General features: G+C 50.3%; 1 long non-coding RNA gene across 2 annotated transcripts; it reads left to right on the forward strand.

Annotated features, from left to right (window-relative positions):
• Nucleotides 1-13,848: 13,848 nt before the first annotated feature.
• On the forward strand, nt 13,849-19,074 carry Gm33554. 2 transcript variants are annotated; one of them, XR_377919.2, is made up of 3 exons: nt 13,849-14,079; nt 15,011-15,120; nt 18,362-19,074. It is a non-coding gene; the product is annotated as a predicted gene, 33554 (long non-coding RNA). The 2 variants fall into 2 exon arrangements; XR_377920.2 differs by having other exon boundaries at nt 13,849-14,060.
• The last annotated feature ends 1,077 nt before the right edge of the window (nt 19,075-20,151 follow it).

The following is a 20,151-nucleotide window of genomic DNA, read 5'->3' on the forward strand; positions in this document are numbered from 1 at the left end:
ACGAGGTCACCTACACTGCACTCAAGAGCCCTGAGGGACATACCAGATTGTCAGTAAACAGCTGAGAAGGAAGTAAAGGGGTGATGGGATGGAGGGGAGATGGGGTGGGAGGCAGGTGGGAAGACTACCCCTGTTCATCCTTGACCTATGTCATTATCACTGCAGCAGGTAGTTGGTCTCCTGTCACTGTGACAAAACACCTAACAGAAGTGACTTAAGAGAGAGAAGGTTTAAAAAAGAGAGAGAGAGAGAGAAGGTTTATTTGGACTCGTGGTTTGAGTGTGTGTGTATAGTCCATGATGGAGGGGAAGGTGTGGTACTGTGGAAGTTTGAGGTGGGACTCCTCAAATCTCAGCTAACCAGGATTCAGGGAGAGCTTGGGTTGAAAATAGGATATAACACCCCAGGCTGGCACCCTATGACCAACTGCCACAACCAGCTCTGCTTCCTACGAGTTCCACAACCTTTGGAAATGGTACCACTAGCAGAGGAGCACATGGCTCAGCCTGTGGAGGACATGGCACTTGTAAGCCACAGCACCTGAGCCACTCCCATGGTTGCTTGTTTTCTATAGAGCAGAGGATGGACCGAGCAGTGAGAAAGACTCTGAGCAAGCATTACTCTAACTGAGCCAGATCGAAAGCTGGACGAGTCCCAGAACTACATACTTTATCCATGGACCTGGATCCCTGTGTATACCAGAGGCGTGAACATCTGTCCACCATACTGTTTGTCTACAAACTTGGTCTCTAGAGGTTCCATCTATGGCACACATCTAATATGGTCCAAACCTAGTACTACTCTTAAAGAGTTCATGTCTCCTCTGTAGTCTGAAACTGCAGGTTTATTCATGGGTCCATCTAAACAGACCATAATGGGAGTGTAGCTCAGTGGACATCGTTCTTGCCCAGCATGAACACAGCTCTGGGTTCAATCCCCAGGACTGCATACAGGGAGCACAGTGGCTCACATCTTTAACCCCAGCTCTTATAAGGTGGGGGTATGAGGATCAGGAGTTCAAGGTCGTCCTTGGCTATATAGCAAGTTTGTGGCCAGCCTGGGCTACATGAAACTGGCTCAAAAACTAACAAACAAACAAAAAACAAGAACAAAACAACAACAACAAAACCATAATATTTTCTAATTACTGGAGCATCTTTTGGTATCCTCAGAACTTGTCAAGGTTAGCAAATACCAAGTGGGTAGGTGGGTGGTGTGGAAGAAGGGAAGAAGACAGAATAGGAGACAGAACAAAGGGGTCAGAGGAAGGGTAAGACATGGCCCCAACTGGGAAAGCACATAAATAGAGGTGGAATCATGACTCAAAGCTGAAGCCTGATGCCTTGCTGGCTGTGGTCCCTGGCCCAGGTCCTGGGTCTCAGCTCAGCTGCTGTTCCCAGCCCACGTGACACACTGGCTGAACAGGCTTAGCTGTGCCAGCAACTGTGACCAGACTTGTCCACACTGCGGGGCAGATCTGAGCTGGGCCACATTGTCCATTATACCTTACTGCAGGCCTCCCTCCACCCCAAATCTGGAGCAGAGATAGCCCCTAACACAGCCGTGGGAGATACTGGAAGGAAGGTCCTTCTCTACCATGAAGCCCCTCTGCATTTGTTCCTTTCTCTTCCCACCCTCCCACCCCATAGATTCCAGTCCTCACAGGATCAAGGGGTGATGCAAGACTCTGTATGACATCAGGGAAGCCCAAGTTCAAATCCATCTGCCACCAAGCTGAGTAACCTCAGGCAAAGGATTCAGGTTCTCTGTGCAGTCAGATTTTCCCACGGGAGAGCCCGGTGCCACCCCTGAAAGTATCTGGTATCCAAAGGTGTTAGCTGGTATCAGGACTCCCAGCAATACCTGCCACGTAATCAGGGTTCCACAAACATTAGTGCCATGATTGTCATTGTCATGCTGTTGTCTCAACTCAGAATGGGACCATGTAAGGGACACAGTGGATCCTGCACAATGAACTCCAAGAACCTAGGTCAAACCAGGGGCAGTGGGAAGAACTTACTGCATTTGAATGAAAGGATTTCACAGCTGGGAAAGAAAAGGTTCAGAGATACCAAGACAGTTACAGTCACACAGCAGACTGGAGGCTGAGTTCCTACCTCACACTTTTCTGGGGAGACCAGCTGAGGAACAGCTATTGGAACTCTAGACTATGGCCTGCACTGCCTTGTCGCATACAGTACCAACTAGCTCCATGAGGCCTCCTAAACCTTAATGAGTATAACTGATGAGCTGAGACACTCAGAATATCTCACTGTAATTAATTTAAAATTAACCCGAAACACTGATGCTTGGTACCACTATGGAAAACTTGTCACTCTGGGATGACGGATACTTTTTAAAAAATTATTTCAACTTTATGAGAGATAAGCACAGATCCAAGAGTGTACAAGCAGAGATTTTTCAGTCAACCTACAGGACATAAGTCAAATTTAGAAGTTTGGTATACAATGAAGAATGTTAAGGTTATCTTGCTGAAAACTCGGCTGGTGAGATGGCTCGGTAAGGACACTTGCTATGCAATAACAAGAACCTGAGTTCAAATCCCCAGCATCCACATAAAGAGCTGGCATAGATGGGTTTTTCTGTAGCCCCAGAATCTGGATGACTGAGATGGGCAGATTCCAGGAGCTCGTGGGTCACTGGAGAACCTCAGGTTCAGTGACAGTCTCTGCCTCAAAGAAAAAAGACAGGATGTGATTCTCATTGTCCTCCTCTGTCTCCACATGGTACACATACACACACACACACACACACACACACACACACACACGCACACGCACACGCACGCGCACGCACACGTACCTATGCATATTAATAATATATCGAAAGATCATATTGAGATATGCTGGGTTAAACAGCATGTTATTAAAAGCTTGCCCGTTTGAGGGCTACGGGAGTGGGTCTGTAGCATACCCTCTACCTTTGTGAATGCAGCAGTGCATGTGGGGGTGAGCGCGTGTGCAAAGGCCGGAGTCTGAGGTCCTGTCTTCCTCAGTCATTCTTCAACTTAGGTTTGGGAGAAAGGGTCTCTCTCTCTCTCTCTCTCTCTCTCTCTGAACCTGGAGCTCATGGGTAGGGCTAGGCTCGCTGGTCAGTAAGCTCTAGGGATTCCCTTGTCTCTGCCTCCCTAGTGATGAGATCACAGATTTGTGTCTAACTCATCCTCTGGGTGCTAAGATCTGAACTCAGGTCTTCATGCTTACATGGCAAGCACTTTACCACCCAGCCATATCCCTAGCTTTTTTCTGATGTCTTCACTAGAAAAACAATTCTGTTCTGGTACCCACTGCATTTTTCTTCAGACAGGGCTGGGCTCAGAGGGTGAAGGAGGCAGGAGGAAGGTGACTGGCTGGGTTTTGTCCCCTATTGCTACAGGACATAGGAGCATGGATTCTGTCTCCTTGGGAGGCAGTGGCCTGGCTCTGCCCTCTGACACTTCCTGAGCCAGGCAGGGAGGCAGCACAGGATTAGCGCTAATTCTCTCCCCAGAGGCCTCAGAGAAGGTTAAGTGCCTGTGGAGCCTCCACAGCTGCCCAATTAAGCCTGAGAAGAGGAGGAGGACAGAGGAGGAGGCTACAGAAACAAGCTGGGATCCCAGAAGACAGGAAGGAAGCAGGCTGGACCTCTTATCTGAGTCTCTCTTGAGAGGAAGTTGCTAGACAAATGGGGTGTCCTCATGCCCTCCCCAAGCCCACTCAGGGGCTATGGTGACTCTGGACTCCATCCTGTCCAGCTCTCAGCTCTGGCCCCTCACTTGTCAGCTCTGGGAGGACACAGAGCGAGGACATTAAAGCTGGCATTGACGTGATCCTCACCTGCTCATGCTGGTGAGGCTCATAACCTCCCAGGAAGGAGGACCATCTAACTCTCCCACTGCACAGATAGTAAGACAGAGGCAAAGAGAATACAACTGGGCACGAAGGAGATCAAAACAGCTCCTAGAACTGTTCTGGTGGGGGGGGGGCGCATTTTGATGCCAAGCTCATACCCTTCCTTTGGCTATCAGACTACTGAAACAACGGCCTCCAAGGAATTGCAACTCCCACCACCACCACCACCACCACCACCACCACCTCATGCTGGAAGAAGGAATAGGCTGGGCCTGCTGCCAGCCAGAGGGGGTGCCTGTGATTTCCGATAGCTTGTCAGACCACCTTACAGGGGACACCAGAACCCAGACAAGGATGGATCAATGTGTATTGCAGTGGGGGATAGGGTGGGAGTCGGGGGACAACCACTGTGATCAGCCATGCGTACCTCACTCTATTTAAACCTCATGTCAGAACCCTGAAGATGGAACTGTTGAATAATTGGACCTCTTTGTTTTTCTTCCTGATATGACCACAGTGGGAGAAAAAATCTTTTTCTGCTTTCTCTATTTCTTATTAATTGGCCTATTGAAGAAGGTAGCCAGCCTAGCTTCTAAGAGCTCCAGGGCTCAAGCTCAGACCCTAACCACTCCAGTAACCTTTCCAGCCCAGGCACACACTCATAGGAGCCAGGAAGCTTTGCTTCATGCCACGATGCCCTGCGGGGCTGTTGCTTGATCCCCACACACCTGTGGATAAGAATGGGGGTGAAACCCAGAAGCCGTATGGTGACACGGGAGGAAGAGGTCTGGAATCATCGGAAGCAGCTTCACTCAAGTCACGAGTTCTCTCTTTCAGTCGCTGGATTGCACCCTGGGTGCTAATTGAGGACCTTAGGTATGTAGCCAGAAGGTCCGGAAGAGCAAGACCCAGGAGAGCACAGCTCCCGTGCTATGTCCCGCTCATGAATTAAAGGGAAAAACATGCATGCTCACGCAAGTGCGTAATCATCTCAGGAATGACAAGGTCAGTGAAGTCGATTGCTGCAAGTTCCAGAATAGTCTGGGCTGTGTAGTAAATTCCAGGTTAGCCTAGGCTACAGCGTGAGATCAGCCCCTCCCTCTCTCAGAGCTAAAGCTGAGAAGAGGTGAGAATGCCTAGCAAGGGATGCTTAGGGGGCAACACAGGTGGAGGTGTGATGCGGACTTTGGTAAGCAAACAAGAAGCTTCCATGATGGGGTGGTTGCCCCCCCCCCATCTGCAAAGGCTTCTGTGAGAGAAGCATGCTCAGTGTTGTCAAGGAACCTCACAAGAAAGCCCCCCCCCCCGCCACTGAGGAAGCACTAACAGTTCCAGCAGCATTATCCATGACAATCCCAAAGTAGAATCAAGGCAAAAGAAACCCACCCATGACGTCCATACAACCAAATATTATCTTGAAATATCAAAGAAGCAGTCACACACAGAAGACCACAGCTTGCAGGTGTACAGATGCCCAGAACAGCAAGTCTATAGAAACAGGCAGTAGCTCAGTGCTTGCCTAGTGCAGGGGGCTGGTGGTGACTGCAAATGGTGACTCGGTCTCTTGAAGGACAAAGACGATCTCTGATGGGATGGTAATAATCACCGCACAAGTCCACCCAGATGTTAAAATCACTCCACTGTAGGCTTCAAATAGGAAGGCTTAAGATAAATGAATTATATCTCAATAAAGGCTGGGAGAAACAGAAAAGAGACACCAGGGCTGTAGCAGAGCCAGCGGGCAGGAAAAGCAGATGAGAGGCTGTGTTCTTGTAGTTGGAGAACTTTGGGGTTTTGTCTACAGGAGCCACGGGGGTGTGGGGGTGGAATTTGGAGCTCCTGCCTACATGGTTTTTAAAGCTTACTTGTGTGCAAGCAGCAGAGTGGGTCAGAGTATTGGTTCTGGTGTCTGGATCAGAAGCCCTGCTAAGCCAGGGCTTCCGGCCATGAGATTAAGACAAGTCCTATCTTCTTTGGGCCTCAGCTTATCAGAAAGCATCACCTCACACGGAGGCTTGCCTGAAAGCAGTCAGGGTTGAACTAAGCAGGAGGGGGAAGGCTATATAAGTTGGCGGCTGTAAATAAGAACAGGCTGGATAGCTGGGAGCTCAGCCAGACAGGTTAGGTTGTCTGCCGGGCAGAGCTCGCCCACCACCGCATCCTGGCTTAGCCCAGCAAGCAACTACTCCTCAGGCCTCCTGAATGGGGCATAAGTCAGAAGCCAGGAGAGCTGGTGGGGAAGTGTGCTCCCCTGCCCCAATCAGAAGTAGGTGCTGACCACTGGGTCTCCGGGGGCCTGTGTACCTGGGCTGCTTGAGTCATAGATGTTGGGGCTAGAATTTTTACAAGTTTTTAAATCAAAGATTGTCAAAGAAGCGGCCTCCTAGGTTTGTCAGCTCTTTGGTGGTATCGACTCTTCAGTCATATGTACCAAGTTCATGGACTCTTCCTTTCTTAGCCTGGCCCCAAAGCAAAGACAAAGTCAACTCCCCAAACCTCAATCTTCTCTCTACAAAATGGCTGAGACATTGCTTGCCTCCAAGATCATCAGAGGACTGATGCCATTCTCCATGAGGTTCCCATACAACAGTAGATCCACAGAAGAAGAAGTGGCCAAATGGGGATACAAGCCCTTGGCTTTCCACAAGCCCCTCCTGATCCATGGTTCTAGGGATCAGGATGTAACTACAGGACTTTCTTAAAGGACTTCCTCCCTGCTCTCTAAAGCCAAGGCTTGGGAGAGACCCAGAATGTCCCTTAGCAATCTTCCAGCTATGGGTTCTAGGTAGTTTAGTTGTAGGCATGGTAGACTCAGGATTCATACAGTTATTAGTTAGTGAGTAATATCTCTCAGATATTGCCAAATGTTAGGGAGGGAGCAAAGTCCTTCCTGTGCCTTTCCAGCAAGAATGGAATCAAATCCATGTACATGTTTTAGTAAACATGCTTGAGATACTGCCTCAAGTGTATCTTGTAAACCCTGAGTGGGTTCATTCAGCCCAGAGCATATCTGTGTGATCTCCACCAGTTGTCCCTATGGCTGAGACTCCTAGGGTAAGTCTTAAATATCCATCTTATCTCAAGCCATGTGGACAGCTGGAGAGCTCTTAAAGCCACACACTGTTCCTTACTATGCCTTTTCTATTTTTTTGAGGTTGTGGGGTGGGAGAAGGACTCTGGCCAGGCTGTGGTGTGTAGGAGGCTATCTCAGAAGCCTGGGTCTGTCTCTGGTCTCCAGATAGCAGTGTGTTCTTGGGTGCCCTATCTAACCTCCCAGACGGGACTTGCTTCATACCCCTGTATCCTAGGCAACACTGAGGGCATTTGAGTCTCATCCTATTCTCTGAATTCATCGAAATCCCCACGTGAGACCTACAGAGTCTACAATTTATTCCCTGCCTAGACCTGCCCAGCCCCACCCCCACATCCCAGGAGCTCACACAGCTGTGGCTTCCATGTTCTCAGACCTATCCCCAGGAAGCCCTCAGCCATGGGCCTGACAACGTGATTCTGAGCTTCCCGACCCTTTGAAATCCTCACCATTTATTTGTGTTTGTCCCATCTGTTTCCTGTGGCATGAGCTATGGACAATGACAGCTGGGACACCCCACCCTATGGACAGCTGGCTGGGAGGAAACTCTCCCGAGGGTTGGCAGGGCTGAGAGAGCAGGGGAAGGAGGACTCTTATGACATTGGCTCACACGCTGCTGGGCTCACCCAAGACAGAGGGCACAGGTGAATTCGGAGCTGGGTCTCCAGCCTCACAGGACCTGGAAGCCCATTTTCCCAGCATGCTATGGGGGGGGGGGGGCGGTGCTGAGACAGAAAAGCTCCAGAGAGCACATACATGGTCTGGTCTGGTCCAGTCTGTAACCTCCACCTCAGGGAGCAACAGGGCAGGTTCCAGCTAGATTGGAGGCTCTGCCTTCTCCATCGATACCACCACATACAGGTGTCTAGGGAACCAACATACATTTTGTATCCGAGGAGCTTCAGATACTGCAAAGGGTATTGTCCATATGGGACACTGGTGAAAGTTCATCCTTTGATGAGTATGCTAACCATGCCCCCAAAGGGTCTCCCTAGCCAGCCACAGGGTCTTGCTGCCGTGCAGGTAGCAGTGTGGAGTCTTCAGGTGTGAAGGAGTTCCCTGGTTGGTGACCCCCTGGTACCTTCAAGGAGGGACTGGCTGCTGAACACTCACCAGGACATCTTTCTGTCATTGTACTCCCTCCCTCAGCCTCCTCCATCCAGATAGTTCCTTCCCACACCCACACCTGAAGCTAACCTCTTCAGCTTCCCTTGCCCATAATTTAAGCTGTCCATCCTCCTACCGATACCACCCTCGCCCCACATCCCTCTCCTAGCCCCCAGGTCCCAGGTCAGGCTTCCGAACCTGAGAACTGACACACCTTGCTCTCAGAGTCTCTGCTTAGTCATGCCCTCCCCAGGCGATGAGCTCAGCAGTGTGTACAGGAATCAGAAGGGAGGAAGGGCCAAAAAACCCCACACACCAGGAGCACAAACACATCTGATCACACTTCAAAAGTCACGTCCCGTCCCACCCCACACCCACACTCCGAGTTACATCAGCACTCGTGAGGATGACAGTATCACGGGAAATTGAAATTCACCTGTGGGGATGTGTTATCACGTGGGAATAGTCTCTCAGGCAACAAGACACTAGTGGAGAAATAGCCACAGGCAAGACATAGGCTCTGCCTCGTGTGTCTCCCTCTCAGTAGAAAGGATAACCTCTCACCCACTAAAGGGTACGCTCACCTCAACCTCTACACTGCAGATCTGTGCCAGCTGCTTTTAACCTTTATATAAAGAGATGCATGTGTCACCGTTCTTAATGCTGTGACAAAATGCCTACAATGTAAGGAAGGCAGGAAGGGTTCATTTTGGCTCGTAGGTCAAGTGTGTACAGTCCATCTCATTAGAGAGGCGTGGCAGCGGGAGCTTGAGGCAGCTGCCTGCACTGCTCCCACAGTCAGTCAGAAGCAGAGAGAGATGAATGCACTACCGAGCCTGCTTCTTCCTCTTTATTCAGTCTTGGGCCCCAGCCCTTGGGATGGTGCTGCCCACCCATATCCTGGGTGAATCTTCCCTCTCAGGGAAACCTCACAGACGTGCCCAGCAAGTGTCTTCTAGGTGGTTTTACATCGGATCAAGCTGGCAATCAGGAGTAAGCATGACGTGCCCCCCCCCCCGCCTCATGTCCTGCCATAATATTGAGATGTAATGTTCCCAAAGTCCCAATTAGTCAAGGCTCAGTTGCCAGCTTGGTACCACTGGGCGCGGCTGGAGCCTTTAAGAGAAAGCTTGAAGTGGGTATTGGGAAGTCTGACCCTCCTCTTCCGCTTTCATTTCCTGACTGCCACACGATGAGTGGCTTCCTTAGATGCACACTCCAGTAATGGCATACAGCCGCACCACAGGGCCAGAGTATAGCTGACCAAACTCCCAAACTACAGTATTCATTCCCCGCCCCCCTTTGGAGTTAATATAACCTCTGGCCTTTTGCTATAGGAAAATAGAACTGACTAGCACATATCCCAAGACATCAAACTGCCAAAGGAGATGGTGAGAGAGACCAAAGCCCAGCATTACCTGGGTGGTAATAGCTAGGTGGTAGTGATGGTGATGGTGGTGGTACTGAAGAGGTCAGCTCGGGAACTTTGGAAAATTCCACCATACCCCTCTCCTCCTGGAAGAGAAAGGTCATAGAACACATAGGCACCCCTCCCCTCCAAAGGGCAGAGACTAATTTCATTCCTCAGACCACCTGGGACCGGACCATCCGCCACCTATGGGTGGGGGAGGCCCAGAGCACATTCCGCAACTAACAGTTGGTCACCTCCAGACAAGGGAAGTCCTTGCACCTCATTCCCTAAAGACCAATCAGTTTAAAAGTCAAACTGTTCTGCCAATGACATTGTGCCTAATGGCTGCTACTCTGAAAACAGTATAAAAACTCGCTGAACGGGCTGCGTGGGGTCATTGTGGGGGCAGGGGTGAGGGGGTGTCTCTGGTAAATTAAAGCTCTCCATAGTCTTACAGTGGTGGTATGTTGGTGGTGGTGGTGTGTATGTATGTGTGTAACATACATATGGTGGTGGTGGTATGGTGGTGGTGGTGGTGGTATTTGTGTGTGTACATACATATATTCATGGCAATGCATATGTGGATGTCACCTGAGGTTTCAGGTGTTGGTTCTTGTATTCCATCTTGCTTGAGACATCTTTGCTGTCTGCCACTGTGTTCTTGAGGCTAGCTGGCCTATAGCTTCCAGGTGTTCTCCTGTTTGCACCCACCACTTCACCAGAGGACGCTTGAATAGGTGCACACCACTGTACCTAGCTTTATGAATCTACTGGGGATTTGAACTCAAATAGTCGAGCTTGTGCTCTAAGCCCTCTCCCAGCCTAGTACCAAATGAGTCCTCCCACCCTTGAGTCTCTCCTCCTCCCCTCTGAGGGTGAACCTCTGCAGCTATTGCAAGTCACTTTGTCAGTGTGACAGAGTGGTGGTCTGGCTTGGCTGAGAGGCTCCTCATCAGGAACTTAGCCCGGCTTTGAGTCTGAGCTGCTTTGAATGGCAGCATTAAGGAGCCATATTTGCCAACTCAGAGTAAGAATAATCTAGAAATAATCTTACCAAAAGTAGGAAGGCTCCAGGCCAGTTTTCCCCTCACTTAGAATGTGGTTCCACAGCCTCACTAGAGAGAGCAGTGGCAGCCAGCAATCCCCATGGGCAAGAAGACACGTACCTAGGGACTAGCCTACAGCCTGGTCTCAGCTGGGGAGACACTTGCAGCCTGTAGCTTTCAGACTGATGCCAGGAACCTCCCTCCTGTAGTGACACAAGCCAACTGCCTACTTTCAAGGCCTATTGGCTTTATTTCAGCCAGCCCCTCAGTAAGACTTCCTCTTTAGCTAACTTTACCCTGAAGCCATGAGTCTTGGGCTTGGCTGCACACCCCCGTGGAGCTTTTAAAACTCCCTGTATGTGGGCTGTAAAGCAACTGAGTGCATTAGACCTCCTGGCTGGGCTGCAGCCAGCAGCTCTGAGGGTCCCTGGGTAAGCTATGCTTACACTCAGTGGAGCTCAGACCTCCTCTTGCAGCTGGGCCTGCCGTCTAGCCCAGACTTTGCAACAACTTGCCTTGTGTGAGAACTACTCCGTTCAGCTGCAGACCTCAGCTCCTGTAAGGTGGGCCACCCATGACCCCTCACAGGACGTGGCAAACGCTGATGTGTCTTCTTCTCTTGGCCAAGACATGTCCAGCAGCACAAGAGTAGCCACAGAGCAGGCTCGCTGTCCTTGTTCCCAGCATTCCTGGGAGCCCCACAGGGATTTCTGTCATTTCTGTAGCCTAGTGGCTCTTACTGGGGAAGCTTCAAAGCAAAGCAGAGAGCCCTGACCTGTCTCAAGGGCATCAGGCCTTCCACACAGCACATGGGGTTGGAGCCTGGGTTCCAACTCTTTCAATCAACCTCCAACAAGCCCCTAGGTCTTGCCCAAAGAAGGGTCTATCATCTGTGGTACCTACAGATGATAGAAAGAAACAGCTCAACTCAAAATTAAAAAAAAAAAAAAAAAGGTTTTATTCTGGAGCCAAATAGCCAAATACAAGTGGGTATGGACCCAAAACACAGATCCAGGCTTCCCTGAATGCTACATTCCAGTGATGCAGCAGTTAATAGACTTTTTATAAAAACATAGCAAAGCAAGCCATAAACCAAGACATTTGTCCAAGACGTCGGTGGGAACACGGCTTATAGCAAAGCAGGGGAGAAACTGCCGTAGACTCAGATGCCAGCCAAGCCCTTTTGCTCGGTGGAAACCAGAGGTCTGTTCAAGCATTCCTAAGGATTTACTTTATGGTCATAATGACTTTAGGTCACCTACAGAGGAGGATGATAAACGGCTGTTAGGAGGACTAAAGATGCCCCAAGATAATTTGGCTCAGGACTTGTAACATTCCAACCTCTCTACATCACTGCTGCTCTGGTCTGTTAATCAGCCTTTGTTGTCACAGCTCCTTTCCAGGAACTCTGCCTCAGAGGGGAGAGATGCAGGGAAAGGAAAATAAAGCCTTGCGGGTGACACTTCCCAAAGATGCTCAGAGAAATCCTCCCACCCCACCCACCAGCTCTTACTGACTCCTCGCTCTCCACCTGCCATCAAAGGCAGACAATGTTTTGGGTACCCGAGTCTGGCTTACCTTCATCATCACCTTGATAAAGTCAACAGAAGGCTCAGCTTCCTTCTGCCTCCCTCTTGGGGTGCTTGCTTGTAGCACCCCAATGCTAGGCTTCAAGGAAGGATAAGCTATAGCTAGGGACTGCGGGCAGCCAAGCCAGACTGAATACACAACACTAGGGAGGCTGCAGAAGGAGAAAAACAAGGTCCATGCCTGCCTTGGCTACAAGGGAGACTGTCTAAAAGCAAGGTGGAAAGGACAGGGAAAGGTTTGAGGGCCTTTGAGATGGTCCAGCAGGCAAAAACCACTTATTGCACATGCCTGAAGACCCGAGTTCAATTCTCAGAACCCAAGTGGGAAGGAAAGAACCAACTCCCTAGAGCTGCCTTTCACACCCACACAAATAAATGCCATATGTACACAGTAATAATATATAAAGCTAAATTTAAAAAAAATAAGATAATTGGGGGAGGGGTCATATGCAGGTGCTGTAGCTGCCAACCCTCACCAGGCTTCAGCCATCACCAGACAACCACAGATGTCAGGCAGGACCTAGACTCCAGGTCCAGGGAGAAGTGGAGCCCTTCCCTGACTCTAGAGTTCAAGGCCAGCTCTGGCCAAACAGTAAGACCCTGCCCCAAAAAAAGAAGAGAAGGAAAAGGAAAGAGAGGAAGGGAGAGAGAAGGAAGGAGAGGGGAGAGAGGAGAGGAAGGAAAGGGAGTGGTAGCAAAGAGGAGGGAATGGACTTCCACTCCCCAGTGCTTCTGTAGTTTCTCCCAGCAACAGATAACAGCCATTCAGGGTTCAAAGTGGGCTCGTGGTCTTTGGAACAGGGATTACCAGGGTCTCCAGACCCAGCAGGCATTCCACTTCACAGACAGGACCCTAGCTGGAGAAAGCCAAGGGTTCTGCATTTCTGGATGGCAGTGGGCACCCACCCGGGCCTGTACCTGCTCTTGGTGGCCTGTGGGCTGACATCTCTCCCTTCCTCGGGCTGGAGGAAACCCTGTAAACTCAAACACTTGGGCTCAGTAGTCCCAGCAGAACTGTCACCAGAGTGCCTGTTTGACTTGGCTCCTGCCGTGTTGTTTTAGAAAAGGAACACCTTGCCAACGCTCAAATTTTGGAACACTTGGAATAAAAACCTGTAGGTGTATAAATACATACAGCCCCCTTAACCCCCAACTCTAGAAACAAACTTGATAAGATTTTTTTCTCTCAAAAACCAGACAAGCTAGCCCCAAGGGGCTCACAACAGATTGTGGCGACAATAACCTTGGACGGAGTGGGGGACCCTGGCCAGCACAATCCAACCCCCACCAGTCCCTAATGCCTTGAACTCAGCATGCTCCCAGATGACCACCCAGGCCTCTGCCTTTAGAAATCCTACAGCTCGTCTACGACCCCAAGCAGCCGCTTCCTGGCTGGATGACCTTGCTTCTTTTTGCCTCTGTTTTCTAAAACACCCAACCTCAGAGCCCAGTGGAGTGATCCTCCAGCATCTGACATAGGTGAGCACATTCTAAGTCACTGCTGTCATTGTCATTAGGTGTCTGTCTGTCTGTCTGTCTTTCTATTTGAGGCTGTGGGGCTCACTTCCTATCATCCTAGGGGCTCCCATTCACCATATATAAGCCATCTCCCCACACCCTGCTCTGCAAATCCATTCCCTGGCACAGGAGAGCCACAGGGCCAGAGACGGGAAGTGGCCTTGAGCCACAGCCTGCCTTTGAATGTAAATATTAGTGTTGGCCCAGCCTAGAGCACTGCATGCAGGAGAGCCAAGGCTGGAGCCTTTGGAGGCAGGCTGCCAGGAGCCACAGGGCAGAGGGAGCCCCCTAGCCTGGCCTTCCTACATGCCTGACTACTCAAACGAGGGAGAGGGGAGACCACCATTGGTACCGGCATCCACTGAGGCCCCAGGCAGGGGCTGTCATCACAGCAGAATGAGAGCTGAGAGCTGAGGCCTGAGCGAGCTCAGGCTACCGGCCTTGACAGTAAGCTTCCCAGAGGGAGGTCAGTAGAGCCAAGGCCTGGGCCAGAAGGAGGGAGGGAAGGGGGAGGGGGCAGCTTGCTGTTGTTGCTCCAGCTGAAGGACCCGCTGCAGCTATAATTATCTGCTTATGTCAGGCGGAAGCAGAGAACCAAAAGCCAAAGGCTTTGCAATGAGCCCCAGAGGGTGAGCTATCCCTCACCAGCACAAGCCATCCCTCTGTGGTTCCTTAAAGCTGCATGTGGACGGAGGATTGGTGTCAATCTGAAACTCTAAGAGACTCAGGGATAGAGGGTCAGTTAAGGTCTTTTTACTTGTTTTGTTTTGAGTCAGTGTCTTACTGTATAGCCCAGGATGGCCCCAAACACACTGTTCTCCTGCCTCCGTGTCTGAGGTGCTGGAGTTTCAGCTCTTTGGTTCTCTCATTAACAGCTTGCCTCTAACACACTCCCGGAGGTCTCTGCAGCCCTTTCTACCTCTGCAATTCCCTAAGGGAGGCAGAGGTTACAAGGGCAGACTCGGAATTGGACAAGCCTGGGTCTGCATTCAGCTATGCTGCTTCTTAGCTGTGTGATATAGGGTAGGCCCCTTAACCTCTCTGTGCTTTAGCTTCCTCATGTTCAAAATAGGGATAAAGTGCCTTCTGCTTCCTTCCCAAAGCAGCAGGACCAGAGCATTCACACTCACTGGTAGGGTTTTGCAAGCAGCATTTCTAACAACCTACAAATGACCAATCTCTTATCCCTGCTGATCAATCAATGGCCATACCCTTCAATACAGAAGCCTTGTGTGCAGTTGCAGCAATCGAAAAGAAAAAAAAAAAAAAAGAGTAGGCTAACCTTCACTAACTGACATAGAAGGATTCCTAGCAGAGGCTGGACCAGCTCCTCATAGGACAGTCAGGGGGGTTGGAGTCATTTTTGGCCTCAGCTCTTCTCTGTGAATGATGCACAGATGTCTACAATTGTGGCCCAGCGTGATGGCCCACACCGCTCCAGCCCCTATACAAGTCATCCCTGGCCTGACTCCAGCATCAGCATCCATTGCAAATGTCTGTGGACACGGTAAGTTTCTTCTGGGGGGAACATCCTTCTCAGCTCAGTTCACTGCCAAACCCAGCAAGCTCTCCCGCCCAGCAGAATCATGAGCTCTGAGCTAACAGTGACAGATGAGCTGAGAGGCCAGCAGGGACAGCCAGCAAGGAGATCTATTTCCAAGGCCCGGATTCCATCTGGGCTTTCCCCCAACAAAAGACAAATTTCTCAGGCCTTGTGCTGGAGCAAGTTTTATTCCTCCCTCTACACTCACGGGTGAGGCTGGGGAAAGAGGCAGGCTGCACCCCTCTACCCAGCCTAGGGCATCTCCTCTTTCCATCAGTGCAGGAGGCAAGGTGGGAAGGCTGCCACAAGTAGGGATGAATGGAAACCAGTCACATTTGATGTGAAAGGAAATCCTTCACTCCACAGGCTTCCATCTGATGAGATCCCATCTAGGGCCCGAGTACCCGTGGCATCCTGAGATTAGAAAGGCCACTGAGGGACTGGCATAGACAGAGAGAGAGATCAATGATTGGTGGCCAGAGAGATGCAAGGGGTTATCCTGCCTGAGTGTGGCCATGAGGATATTTAATCCCAAAGCTGCATTACTGAGAAGGGCTGAGGTAAATGGGTGCCACATTGATACAGGCGCTCCTAAGGCCTCCACCCACACCCTGTATTAGTCCTGCTGCTGTAAACACATTTCTGGAGCTAGGAACATTGAAAGGAAAGAATTTGTTCAGCCCGCTTCCTAGGAACTGAGAGGATAGCACATGCTCTGGTCAGGCCTCCCCCCCCAGGGGTGTCAATTATATCACACTGAGGTAAGCCCCATCATGGAGCACACACAAGATAGGAGATCTAGTGGAGGGAGGGAAGCCAGAGCACAGGAAGGGGCAGTGTTTTCCTGGGATCAGACCTCACAAGGGCTCATCATTCTGCTTGCTCTGCATCTGGCCTTCCCAGGGGGGAGCCCCAAGGACACAATAGCCTTGCATAAGGCTCCTCCCCTTGTAAAAAAAAAAAAAAAAAAAAGGTGAGTGGTTACCTACACGTGCATGCATGCACCGTATGCCTGTTGAGGCTCTGTTTCCTAAGGGGCCCACACCACCTCCCCACACAGGAACCAGGCAGGTGTACTCGAGTCACACTAACTCACACTAACTAGCTGACTGGAGCTCTGCGTGGATGGACAGTGTCTGCTGAAAGCAGTTCACCTTTTCTCAAGAGCAGGGCTCTAAGAAAGGTCACTCACCGTTCATAGCTTTTTGGTCCACGTGCTTCAGTCTCCTCCTGGAAAAACTCAGAGCACATGATGCCACAATAGCTTCCAGAGCTGCGCTATGGTGTATTCCCATGTCAGGCGTGGTCACCCTGTAGTCCTTAGAGCCTCTACGGAGAAAACTGTCTATATCTCTTTCCTTGCCTCCTGACAGTGTGGCCACAGATGTGCTGCTCCAGGCTAGACCTGTCCAGATCCCAAGACTGTCTTTCTGGGATCGCAGAAAGACAGGGGGACACCTGGAGACTTTCAAGGTCTCTGATAGCCTGAGCTCAGAATTGGCTACCATTGGCTGTAGCCTCATCCTCTCAGTAGCTCATGTGGCTAAGCCCACAGCAGTGGAACAGGAGCTACACTCCTGCTACGGAAATTACAGGAGAAGAGGAAGGGAAAATGGGTCACGGTGTGGTCTATGCTCTGTACTATGTGTGTTGCACATGTGCAGAGGTCTATACAAGAATATTCCAAGTGTGTTTTGCATGTTGAAATCCCATGAGGAAAGGAATAATATCCATGCCCTGGAATGATTGGATAGTCCATACCACACATACGCAGTGGAATAGTGAACAGCAGTTAAAAAGGCACAAGGCCTCCATTAGCTGAGACAGTAAGACTCCCAATATGCTTAAATGCCAGAAGGCACAGCACAGAAGTGGCTAGCACCAGACACCCATTTAAATAGAATTGCTGTTCTATCTTCAGTAGCAGTGACTGCCTAGTACACAGTCTCTCTCTCTCTCTCTCTCTCTCTCTCACACACACACACACACACATGCTCACACACACACGCGCGCGCGCGCGCGCGCACACACAGCTCACTCTCAGTATACTGGGTCACGCAGATGGAGACAAGGATATCCACATGGGAAGTCCCACCAGCAGTTGTTACTTCTGCTCTCATATCTCTGCTCTTGTCCTAGATCCTGGGCCTGAGGCTCTGAGCCTGACTCCCACTGTTCTGAATAGCTGATGTTCCATTTCAGAGCCTTGGTGATTCATAAATTCCCAGGAGGTTCCTAGATATCACAATTCCAAGCCCCCCCACCCCGCCCCAACACACTCACACACACACACACACACACACACACACACACACACACACGCACATGCACACACACATCCCTCCCAGAGAATTAGGAGATTAGGAATTAGGGCCCAGCAGTTCCAGCCAATGCCTTCTGGGGCAGCCCTGTTCTGAAGACCTTCTGTGCCTCCCTCCACTGTCCCCTCTAAGCAAAGGGGTCTCTTAGTCTGTGTGGGGTGCAGCTACAAAACACAAGGCACCTGACAGCCTTTGTACAACAGGAACTAGCTGGTGACAGCTCTAGCCACTGAGGAGCCCAGGACCCAGAACCCTAAGAATCTGGAGTCTAGTGACCCAAGTCTTGGTTCATAGAAAGTATCTTTCTGTCAGGTCTTCCCATGACAGGAGGGACAGGAAGGATCCAGGCTTTCTTTTAGAAATATGCTAATCCATAGCTGGGAGTGTTTCACCAACTAAACCAGTTGTGGTTCCAGCACTCTGGAAGTAGAGGTAGAAGGATCAAAACACCAAGGACATCCTTGGTTATAAAGATTGGGGCTAGCCTGGGCTACATGAGACCCTGTCTCAGCTAGAGAGACAGACAGACACTAATCCATCCCAAGGCTTCCACCCTAACTACCTTCAATTTCTATCTTTTAAACCAGCCCCTAGGATGTCCGCAGGTAGACACAGAAGCCAACCAAATCTTCAGTCCATAGCAGGTGGGATTTTAGGTAGAGGCAAAATGGCCCCCAGCTACAAGTGGCCCGACTGCTGCCCTTACTGTGACTGAAAGCTCTGCTAGAACGCAGAGTGACCCCAGAGAGCTGGTTCCCAGTCTCAGAGTCATACCTTCCCCTGACACTCAGCTGTTCAGCTCCCTCCCTCCTGAGAATTCCCCAGCACAGCCCCTCCCCACAGCCATCTACCTCCTCCCTCTCCCTCTTTGCTTCCTTCCATAGGTGGTACCCAAGGCTGAATTCAGAGCTGACACAAACTTGCAGTCGACTGTCTCAGAATGCCAAGATCTTCAACATACCCCTGGCTGCCCTCATCCATTCAGGAGCTCTGAGAGGCTACTTCTGTTCTTGCTGGGGACCCAGGCGCCTTGTTTGGTGGCAGGCCTCCTGCTCCCTATGTGAGCAGCCTGATTATGGGAGGGGAAGTCTGGCTTTCCTTCTCTCTCTTCTACTCCTTCAGGGCTCCCCACTCTGGACCATGCCTGACACCTATAGCATCCCCTTCTATCTGACTTCTGGTCCTGCTACAAGCTCCTCAAAGCATCTCCAATCCCGACTCCAGCATCCTTTTCCCCACCATATTCTGGCCATAGGCCAAGTTGCCCTAAGCATGTTTATGCCTCTCTCTGCTGGGCATACTGCTCACACCTGTGACAGTTTGCCTCACAGGGAGCCTGGCCACAGCATCCTAACATCACATCCATCATTCCAAAAGATATTTACTGCGTATGTGCCATGTATAGAGTGCTCTCCCAGGACAGTGAGCAAACAGTAAACAGCTTCATCCTTTGGGGTTCACATTCTGCTTCCAAGGGGCAGGCTGGAACCAGGTGAAGCAGAGCGTGGTAGCATAGCTGATCATTCTAGCATTCAGAAGGCCGAGGTGAGTGGACTCAGAGTTTAAGGCCAGCCTGCTCATATCAAGACCTTGTCTCAAAAAAAAAAAAAGAAAGAAAGAAAGAAAGAAAGAAAGAAAGAAAGAAAGAAAGAAAGAAAGAAAAGAAAAAAGAAAAAAGAAAAAAGAAAAAGAAAAAGAAAGAGAAAAATAAAACTACAAGGGAACCAGCTAGATGGCTCAGATGGATAAAGGTGCTTGCTGTTAAACCTGACAGCATGAGTTTGATTCCTGGAACGCACTTAAAAGGAGAGAACAGACTGCCCAAGACTGCTCAAAGCTATCCTCTAATGAACACGTAATGAAATGTGTTTACTCCAGTAAACACAATAGACAAGTAATAGATGGGTGTTTTGCTATTATTTTTGATGGACAGGGAGATTGCAGTGTTAGACTGCACACAGTAAGTGCTACGGAAAAAAATGGAAAGGGGAGTCTGACAGCAGAAGAGGAGGCAGGTGCTGTACTAAATACGTAGTGAAGGGCAGGACTCGGTGACAAGGTGCACATGAACTGTGGCCAAAAACCAACCAACCAAACAAACAAACAGCAAAATGAGGTGAAATATGAGAACCAAGTGTGGTGACTCAAACCTGCAACCTCAGCATTCGGGGAGGCCGAGGCAGGATGACTATCACAAGCTGGGGGCTGTCCTGTCTGTCCTGAAGGGCATTCGACAGAGGGCATGCAGATAGCAACACGAAAAGCAGAAGGAGAAGCCCTAAAGTGGGACATGCCTGGTAGGTTCCAGGAGTTTGGAGGCTGGAGCTAAGAAAACGGGAGCAGACTGAAGCCAGGGAACAAGATGCATATGGGTCGGGTGAGGCTGCAAGGTTTCACTTGTGGGCCTTGCTGCCCACTGTGGAAAGGGCTCTGTTTCCACTGGGCCTAATAAAACAGGCTGTCACTGGAAGAGCAGAGGTAGTGGGGAGAAACAGCCCCAGTTCCATTTAGTTGGGCAAACTTGGGCTATTGTATTTAAAAGAAACAGAAGGGGCTGGAATGAATCAGGGAGAGCTCTTGGAACAGGGCTGGCCCCCACCAGGGTGTGGAGGCCAGAGAAGGGACACAGAGCCAGGAAGACACACCTACCTCTGGCTTTGTGCCTGTAAGAAAG

The sequence above is a fragment of the Mus musculus genome, chromosome 6 (genome assembly GCF_000001635.26).
Source record: "Mus musculus strain C57BL/6J chromosome 6, GRCm38.p6 C57BL/6J".
NCBI classification, from domain to species: Eukaryota; Metazoa; Chordata; class Mammalia; order Rodentia; family Muridae; genus Mus; species Mus musculus.